The sequence below is a fragment of the Mandrillus leucophaeus genome, unplaced genomic scaffold, assembly GCF_000951045.1.
Source record: "Mandrillus leucophaeus isolate KB7577 unplaced genomic scaffold, Mleu.le_1.0 Scaffold4, whole genome shotgun sequence".
In the NCBI taxonomy this organism is placed as follows: Eukaryota; Metazoa; Chordata; class Mammalia; order Primates; family Cercopithecidae; genus Mandrillus; species Mandrillus leucophaeus.
Genome location: NW_012104253.1, coordinates 792,530 through 801,413, shown reverse-complemented (window position 1 = coordinate 801,413; position 8,884 = coordinate 792,530). Strand labels below are relative to the sequence as shown.

Sequence of the window (8,884 nt, the reverse complement as noted above, 5' to 3'; positions counted from 1 at the left end):
TCCCTCCCCTCCCCTCCCCTTCCCTCCCCTCTCCTCCCCAACTCCCTTCCCGGAAAAGCCCCATGAAGCAGCGCTGGGCTTCCCAAGAGAGCTCCTGCCACGTGATTTGCCTCGGTCATTGGGAGAACCCTGCATAGACCGTGGCTCTGCAGCTGTTTTCCTGGAACTCATGCTGACTCTGAGAAGGGCCCGTGTTCTATAGGAACCCCGGGCAGAAGGGACCAGAACTGAACTTGGGCATTTTGCATCACTACCAGAGAGCTGTGGTCAAAGACTGGAGTTTTAGGAGAGCTGAACTTGGGGAGGAGAGTGGCTGCTTGCAGCGGGCATAGGGAACTTCCTATGCCCATGAGTTCCACCAGGACCCACTCCTCCAGGGAGCCCTCCTACACCACACTATTTGGGAGGCCACTGGTGGTGGGGTCCTGCTGCCCCATAGGCCCTGCTTTCTCTCCCTTTGCCCTTCTTAAGCAAGGACAGTGGGCCAGGCTCATGGAAGAGCTGCAGAAGCCATACCTCATCAGGCCTCAGTTTCTCCATCTGCCAAATACGGAAAGGAATCCTTGGCCCGGCTTCCTCCTAGGAGGAAGGGGAGGGGCTATCAACAAGTCAACAGTGTCCCGTGGGGCTGGAGTGGGGCACCGCCTAATGGTGCATGTCTGGGCTGCTGAGGGTCCTCATGCCGCCTCCTTTGCAGGAGGGGATATGCCGTGAGAATGGCTCCTGGTCAGCTGTCCTGGCCATCCCACAGTCCCGGAGGAGGTCAGCAGACTTCAGCCAGGGTCTCATGAAGCTGCAGGTGATGCTGAGTGAGCCACTGCTCCTCTTGGGGAAGGCTGGGTGGCAGCAGGGATCCCAGCCTTAAGGCCTCAACCTCTGTGCCTGCTTCTTTGAGACTCAGTTTCCTCATCTGTCAACAGGGGACACAATGGCCCCACCCCATGCATTGAGTAGGGCATCCCCGGGGGAGCAAGAGGCCCCGAGAAGAGTTTCAGGGCTGGTGACAGCCTGAGAAGTGAAAGGGAGAAGCAGAGTGAGTGTTGGGGTCCTGGGAACCAGGGTTAGGGCAGCGGGAAGTGCAAGTCATCATGCAGAGGGAAGTGGTCCTGGGATGCTGGGGGAGGGGCTAGGTGACCCACTCTGAGGTCAGCAATGCTCTTGTGACCAAGGCTAGCAGCTGCAGCCATGCCTCTGGCCAGGCCCAGCCACCTATGGGCCCTCTGCCCCTCGTGATCACCCACCACCCTGGGCCCTGCTTCAGGTTGCTCTCCCTCCTGCCTGCCTTCAATGCCATTTTCTTCTTCTTCTTCTTCCTTTTTTTTTTTTTTTTTTTGGAAATGGAGTTTCACTCTTGTTGCCCAGGTTGGAGTGCAATGGTGTGATCTTGGCTTACCGCAACCTCTGCCTCCCAGGTTCAAGCGATGCTCCTGCCTCAGGCTCCCGAGTAGCTGGGATTACAGGCATGCACCACTACACCCGGCTAATTTTGTATTTTTAGTATTTTGTATTTTTAGTAGAGACAGGCTATCTCCATGTTGGTCAGGCTGGTCTTGAACTCCCAACCACAGGTGATCCACCTGCCTCAGCCTCCCAAAGTGCTGGGATTACAGGCGTGAGCCATCATGCCCGTCCCCAACTGCCCCTCTTCTAGAGAGCTTTCCTCTAGGTGCCTTCAAGAATGCAGAGAGAGGGCCAGTAATGCGCCTGCCTGTGTTATTCTCTGGTCCGTGCTAACTCAGCCTTTCCTGCTGCCCTACATGGCGCAGGTGGAGGTGCAATTAATGCACTAAATGAGGTAATGAAAAAGATTGAGAAATTTTTTTTTCAAGATGAAAAAGGAGTGGAGGATAGTACCTCCCATTTCTGCATCTAAACTCCTTGGTCTGGAAGTCCTTTCTTGTGTCTGACTTAAATACATCAAGCTGAATTTCAGACGTTGAGCAACGTTGGAGGAGAAGCAAGATAACACTGTGCTTAGTGAAGGGGCTCCAGCTTCGCCACTGGCTGGCACATGACTGGACCTCTCTGTGCCTCAGTCTCCTCATCTGTAGAAAGAGGAGAGTTAGTGCCCACTTCATTAGGTTGTCCGATGAAATCGGCTAATGTATACAAAACGCTTAGAACAACGCCTGGCACTGGTGGAGATCAACAAACGTCAGCAGTCTACCCGAAAGAATTGAAAGCAGGAACATGAACAGATGTTTGCATACTCGTGTTCTTTTGTTTGTTTGTTTTTGTTTTGAGACAGGGTTTTACTCGGTTGCCCAGGCTGGAGTGCAGTGGTGCAATCATGGCTCACTGCAGCCTTAACCTGCCAGGCTCAGGTCGTTCTCCCACCTCAGCTTCCCATGTAACTGGGACTACAGGTGCACCCCACAACACTCGGCTAATGTTTTGTATTTTTGGTGGAGACAGGGTCTCACTATGTTGCCCAGGTTGGTCCTGAACTTCAGGGCTCAAGTGATCTACCTGCCTGGGCCTCCCAAAATGCTGGGATTACAGGCATGAGCCACCACACCTGGTCTACACCCATGTTTTATAGCAGCACTGTACGCAGCAGCCAAGAGATAGCAACAACCCAGTGTGCACAGAGAGATGAATGGATGCACAGTGTAGCCCATCCATCCAATGGAATATGATTCAGCCTTAAAAAGGAAGGGAATTCTGACACCTGCTGCCACATGAATGCATCTTGAAGACATTATGCTGAGTGAAATAAACTAGACACAAAAGGACACATGCTGTGTGACTCTATTTATTTGCAGTACTGAGAATAGTCAAGAGCACAGAGACAAAAGGTAGAGTGGTGGTTGCCAGGGCCCGGGGGAGAGGGAGAGGGGTGTTAGTGCACAGTGGGTAGAGTTTCCGTTTTGCCAGGTGGAGATTTCTGCAGGTGGAGGGCGATGTTGGTTGCACAACCCTGTGAATATACTTAATGCCACTGAACTGTGCGCTTAAAAGATTATAAATTGCATTATGTATATTGTACCATAATAATTTTTAAAAAGTCAGCTGTCGTTGCTCTGGCAGAGGGAAGGGAGGGACGTCCCCTGTGTCCTGGCCTCTGAGGCCCTGGGTTGCGTGCGAGGAGCTGATGGTGGCTCCTGGCCAGGTGCTGGCACACTCGCCTTCTAGGCTAAATGGGGAGCTCACTGCCAGTCTGTTCCTGTCTGCTGCCATCCCCGCCAGGCAGAGGCCCCCGCTCGCTGCCCCTGGCCTGTGCCCTGGGGAGCTGGGGAATGGGACAGCCGCTGGCCACTGGTCATAAACATCCCCACCCAGTATGCGATGCTGGCTTCTTGCTGGGGTGGAGCCCTAGGCTGGCCTTTGGCTCCTCTGGAAGAGCCTGGCCTCTTGGCAACTGTTTTCTGCATCTGCGAGAAGAGGGTAAGGACTGCTCCTGCCCCATGGGCTCCGTTGGCTGTCATCCCTTGGCCCTCCATGCTGCCTCGTTTTCAGAAGACTTTCTTTGTCTTGAGAACTTCACGCATGTGACCACTGACCCTCATGCCTGAGCTTAGAGAAGGGGAGTGACTGGTGCAGACAAAAGTCCAAGGCAGCAGCCTCATTTCCCGATCCCCGGCCGGTGCTCTGGGTGGGCCACTGCCATCAGCGGGTGACAAGGGTGGCAGCCCCTCCTCAGCCCTGCAAAGCCTGTGCAGACCAGGGGCTGCCTCCAAGGGGACAGTAGGGCCTAAGGCCTGACAACGCCCTCCTGGCAGATACAGACTTCCAGGCAATTTCCCGATCTGCTTGGGGCTGGGAGGGGAGGGGGGGGGGGGTGGGGTGGGGGAACAGAGTCTGGCAGGAGAGTCTTGTGGGGATTGCACAATGAGGCCACAGCAGCCAGCCATGAAGGCAGCCACGGGCCAGGGCCCCTCAGGCCGTATCCCCATCGCCCCTGTGTGGATGAATTCCATCTGTGCAGTGCCGATGGAAGGACTCTCCCAGCCCCAGGACACTGTGGCTCTGTGGACTCATCTGAAAAATGTCATCCCTGGAGCCCTAGGAGAGAAGGGGTGGGGTTGGCAGCCTTAACGCCCCATCCTGGCGGCCTCCCGCATCCGCTCCCCCACAGGTTCCCCAGAGACAGGATGGATGGCAATCCAAGTGCAAACCTGGCGCTTGGCCACCACCCTTGAAGAGGAAGTTCTCAGTTCCCAGGGCACCCTGAACCCACACCGCCCCCACTCCGCTGGCCCCCCTGGTCCTGGAAGACCTGTTGCTAGGCTGGAGAGGGAATAGCAGAGTGAGCAGGGGGCGGGGAAAGAGGCCAAACAAAAGAGGAGAGGAGCACAGGCCCCAGTGAGGCAGGAGGGAAGCCCGTGCCCAGCGGGAAATTCCTAAATGACGGGGGCCTTTCCAGAGGGCAGAAATTCCTAGCGTGTGAAATAAGGAAGGAAGTTCATCTCCAGTGGGTTCCCTTCACAGCCCTCTTCCATCCTCCCCACATGCCCCACCTCCACATCTCCAAGACAGACCCTGAGAGACAGTTTGGATGGGGAAACAGGCCTGGAAACGGAGGCCTGCGCGGAGTGGGCAAAGTCGGCTTGATGATTAAGACGAGGCCCTGGAGTCTGGGCCTTGGACCCCTCCCCTTCTGCCTGTTCCAGCAGCCTGTGGGTCCAGCCCTAGCCCTAGAGGGAGAAAGGCTCCAGTGGGAGTCCCGTAGGCCTGGCTAGGAACCCCACTCCGCTACTTAAAGCGGTGCGACCCGGGTCAGCCACTTCACCTTTCCGCATTTACGCATTTCAAGCAAGGCTTGACGACGGGAGGGGCCCCAGGCCCTGTGCACAGCCGCGCGGCCAGTACTCTGGCCAGCCGTGTAGCCCCCTTCCCCTTAGGGGGCCTCCTCCGGGAAGCCCCCGTGCCCTGTCTCCTTGTGGCCGCGGTGATACCGGAACACTTTAGAGGGGCGGCTGGGGGAATTGGAGTGGGAGTGACGCTCCCGCAGCTGGAGCCAGTCTGTGACGCAGGAACGCGGCCAAGCGCGCCCCTTCCAGGCGGCCTATCAGGAGCCGTCGTCCGACAATGGCCCCGCGCCTGACAGCCCCGTCCTTCGGACTCCCGAACTCCACATACCATGCGACGTGCGGCCAGCCCCCCGCCCCTGCCCGGCTGCTGGGAGGAAGTGACCGCGCCCCGCATCCCCCGCTGGGCAGGCCGGGCGCGCCCGGCCCCCGGGACGCAGAGACACAGCCGGGCCGCACTGGGCCTTGGCCTCCGCCCGCGGGTTTTCCGCGGTTGCGGGGGGCGGGGCAGGCGGGGCGGGGCAGAGTCTGCGACTATTTCAGGCCTTGCGGAACTGGGGCCAGGACAGCGGCGGCCCGGCCAGGACACGGTAAGTGACCTCCGCCTCCACGCGTCCATGCCCCGCCGCTCCGCGCGGCTCCTCGCCCGCCCCGACCCCATGCCCCGCCGGATTCCCCTAGGGAACAGCCTGTCGCGGCGGCGGGGACAGGACCGGACTGGACGCTCCCAGGGACCCTGGCCTGGGGCAGCCCTGCTGCCAGGGAAACTGAGGCCCTGGCGCCCAACGTCCGCGCGTCCGGGCGCACAGGCGCCAGGGCTGGCGCTCGCGGCGGAGGGCTGGGTCCTGCCAGAGGCAGGGAGGGCGGGGCTGGGGCAGTCACAGGGATCTCCCCTCCATTAGCTGCAGGAAGGCCCCAGGTCCGGCGTTACTCTCCGACTGGGCGACACAGGCCAAGTCACTTCCTCGCCTGTGCCCGGGTGTCCTCATCGGGGGATGGGTCCGCCTTCCACATCCTGCCCAGGACTGAAGGAGCCGGGCCCAGCGAGCTCCCGGGAGGCGCGTGGACATCAGGCGTGTGGCCGGGAAGGCGAGCCAGACCAGTGGGCCTGAGCAGAGGCAAGGCAGCGGGAGGCTGGGGGGCGCTGTTGAGCCACGGGCTGTGACCACACTACGAGTCTCGGAGCAGGGCCCTTCCTGCCTCAGTGGGCCCAACCAGCGGCAAGGCTTAAAGGAATGCCCCTCCTCCCCTTCCCTCCTGGCTGCACCCACTCGCTGCCGCCTGCAGGACAGACTCAGGACACAGGAGACTCACCCCCACTGAGGCCCAGATAGGCGCCCAGCCCTTGGCCGCGCGGTTTGGCCACATCCCCTCAGCAGCACTGTGAGGTGGGGGTCCTCATCCCCATTTCAAAGACGGGGAAACTGAGGCTTGTGAAGGAAGGAGGTGTGCAGTGCACACACTAGTGAGAGGTGTGCTGAGCCTGCACCGAAACCGTTTCTTTCCAAGGCACCAGCTGCCTCGGAGAGCGGAGACCTGGGATGAGGTCCAGAGGGCTGCAGCAGGACCTTCAGGTGCTCTGGGTTTTGTGTCACAGAGGGGAGAAGGTGGCGATGCTATGAGTGTCCTGCGGGAGCTTCGCCTGGAGGTGGGACAGAGTCTAGTACATGTGGAGTGGGACAGAGCCTAGTACATGTACGGTGGGACAGGGAAGGCTGAGGTGAGGCTGGCAGGGAGCATTGCTGGTAAGGGCCACCCTCCCCCACTCCAGGAGAATGGCAGAGGTGGGGCCTGGGCACCCAGGGTGGGGCTGAGCGGCCCTGCCAGACAGACCAGCTCCTGCAGGTGCTTGGCATGCACCTGAGAGGGGCTGGGAAGCGAGGTTGGGGCACTGGGTGGGGAGCAGAGGTGCCCCATGGCCTTGCCCCTGAGGCTCCCTGGAGCATGCCCCTCTTGGTCCTGGAGTGGAATGCGCAACCCAAATGGCACCAGGGAGGCCAGTGCCATCCAGGAGTGTGGGACTTTGCCCAGGGCATTGGGTGAGCATGGCAGGAGCTGGGGGTGGGAGGAGCCCAGGCTTCCTGTCCCTCAGGCGGCTCTGGCCAAGCCCCTCCAGGATGGGGACAGGGTAGTGGGGCTGGTGGAGGCAGCGGGGCCATGGGAAGAGTCTGATGGACCCAACTGAGCCCCCATGGCTGCTGTGGTTGGGGCAAACACCTCCTACTCAGCCTCAGTTTCTCCTTCTGGATGGTGGATCATCCTGCCTGCCTTGCCGGGCTGTTTCAGGGGTCACTTGAAGTTACCGTGATACATGAGACAAGGCTGCATGCATTTCATTTTGGGGTGGGTCAGACAGGTGGCGTCATGGTTACAGGTCACCCCGGTTCTCGGGGAGGCCCAGCCCCTGCCTGCTTCCCCCTTTCCGGTCAGTCATGGTCTTCTCCAGTGGACTTGGTCTTGCTTTGACAATGGTCAGGTGCTGGGAGGGGACTTGGGGGAGGCTCAGGTCTTGCCTCTCTGGATGTAGCTTGCAGGACAACTGGGGATGTGGAGGCAGGGGGAGAGCTGGGCTCTGGGACCAGGTGACCTGAGTTCCAAACCCAAGCTGTTCGCCATAGGGACAGTTTAAGCCAAAATAGCACCCTTCCAGATGAGAGAAAGGAAGAGATGGGATGGGCACCCAGGAAGGCTGCAGAAACTGGAAGCTTTTGTGATGATGCTATCATCCCACATAGGAGCGGGCAGAGGGGGTGGGAGCCAGGAAGCCTGGGTTCTGGACCCTAGTTGCTGTGTGACTTCAGGCAGCCCTGTGACTTGCTGAGCCCCTTGCCCCCAGTGATGTGTGAAAGGCTCTCTGAGGTCCCACCCACTGTGGTTCTGTAGACCCCAGTCAGGCTCTGCCCGCTTCGTGGCCCAGCCGGAGCAGCTGTGTTTCTGTGACCCCACCGCTGGATCAGAACTGGGCAAGATGGCAGAGGGGCTGGGTCTGGGCAGGGGGAGGCTGGTCTCAGGCCAACTTCTGGTGTTCTAGACCCCGGCATGTCCCTGACCTTTCTGGACCTCTGTTCCGTTCTGTCCAAAGGGACAGAGCACATTCCCCACCTCTTCCCTAGGGTCCCGTGGGATCCAGGGAGGTGTTCACTCCCTGCTTCCTGCCTAGAGAGTGGGCTGTCAGGGAAGGATTTGCCCAAATAAAGTGAAGGCCCCCCTCTGTGTGGCAGGCTTGGCGTCCCCGGCCTCTTCCCTGCTTCTGGGACTGTGAAGTATTGGAAGGGAAGCTGTGTGTGGTGAGATGCTCATGGCCAAGGAGGGAGTGTGGTTGTTGGTGCTCATCTGGGCCAGGAGAGGAGCAGAGCCCTAGTGGTCTAATGGGTGAAACAGACTGAGTGCACTCAATGCAGCCAGCACATTTGTGTGCTTCGGCCTGGGAGCCAGGGCCGGTCCATGGTGACCACTGATGCCTTCACCCCCACCCCACAGGAGCCTGCAGGCCTGAGCCAGGGTGACGCTGAAGATGATGACCTTCTTCCAAGGCCTCTCGGGCCATCAGCCTGTGCAGGGTACCCTCGACTTCCCCAGAAGCCCCCAAAAGTTGCCGTCCACATCAGAGGCAGAGTCAGAGACCTCCATGTCAGTGGCCTCTTCTGAGGACCTGGTGCCACCCCTGGAGGCTGGGACAGCCCTATACAGGGAGGAGGAAAAGACAGTGAAGAAGAAGAAGGAGAAGAAGAAGAAGTCCAAAGGCCTGGCCAATGTGTTCTGCGTCTTCACCAAAGGGAAGAAGAAGAAGGGTCAGCTCAGCTCAGCGGAGCCAGAGGGCACAGCCAGGTCCAGGCAGGGGCTGGATGGCCCGCCCCCAACAGGTGCGCTGGGACCCTGGGCTAGAGCTAGTCTGGGGCCTGGACGGGGTTGGCGCTCATCCGCGTGAGTGAGCCACTTGCACAGTGGGCCGGCAAATGGGGTTGGAAGGCGCATCTGTTTCTCTGCTTTCCCCTGTGCCCCAATCTGCGGGGCTGGGAGGGGGGAGACCAGGCTTTCAGCCCAGTCCGGGACACCGACATCACCCTTTAGGGTGTTGGCCGCCGGCCCTGTGCGCGTCTAGGGTACGACGGCCCTGCCGGGCGCTGGCCGCC

General features: G+C 59.8%; 1 protein-coding gene across 1 annotated transcript in view; it reads left to right on the top strand.

The window, feature by feature from the left end:
- Positions 1-5,299: 5,299 nt before the first annotated feature.
- TNFAIP2 (tumor necrosis factor, alpha-induced protein 2) overlaps positions 5,300-8,884 on the top strand; it is a 13,572-nt gene continuing 9,987 nt past the window's right edge. The window contains exons 1-2 of the mRNA XM_011991585.1: positions 5,300-5,341; positions 8,232-8,486. The gene's annotated coding sequence lies outside the window, so the exon portion shown is untranslated. The remainder of the gene's footprint in view (positions 5,342-8,231; positions 8,487-8,884) is intronic.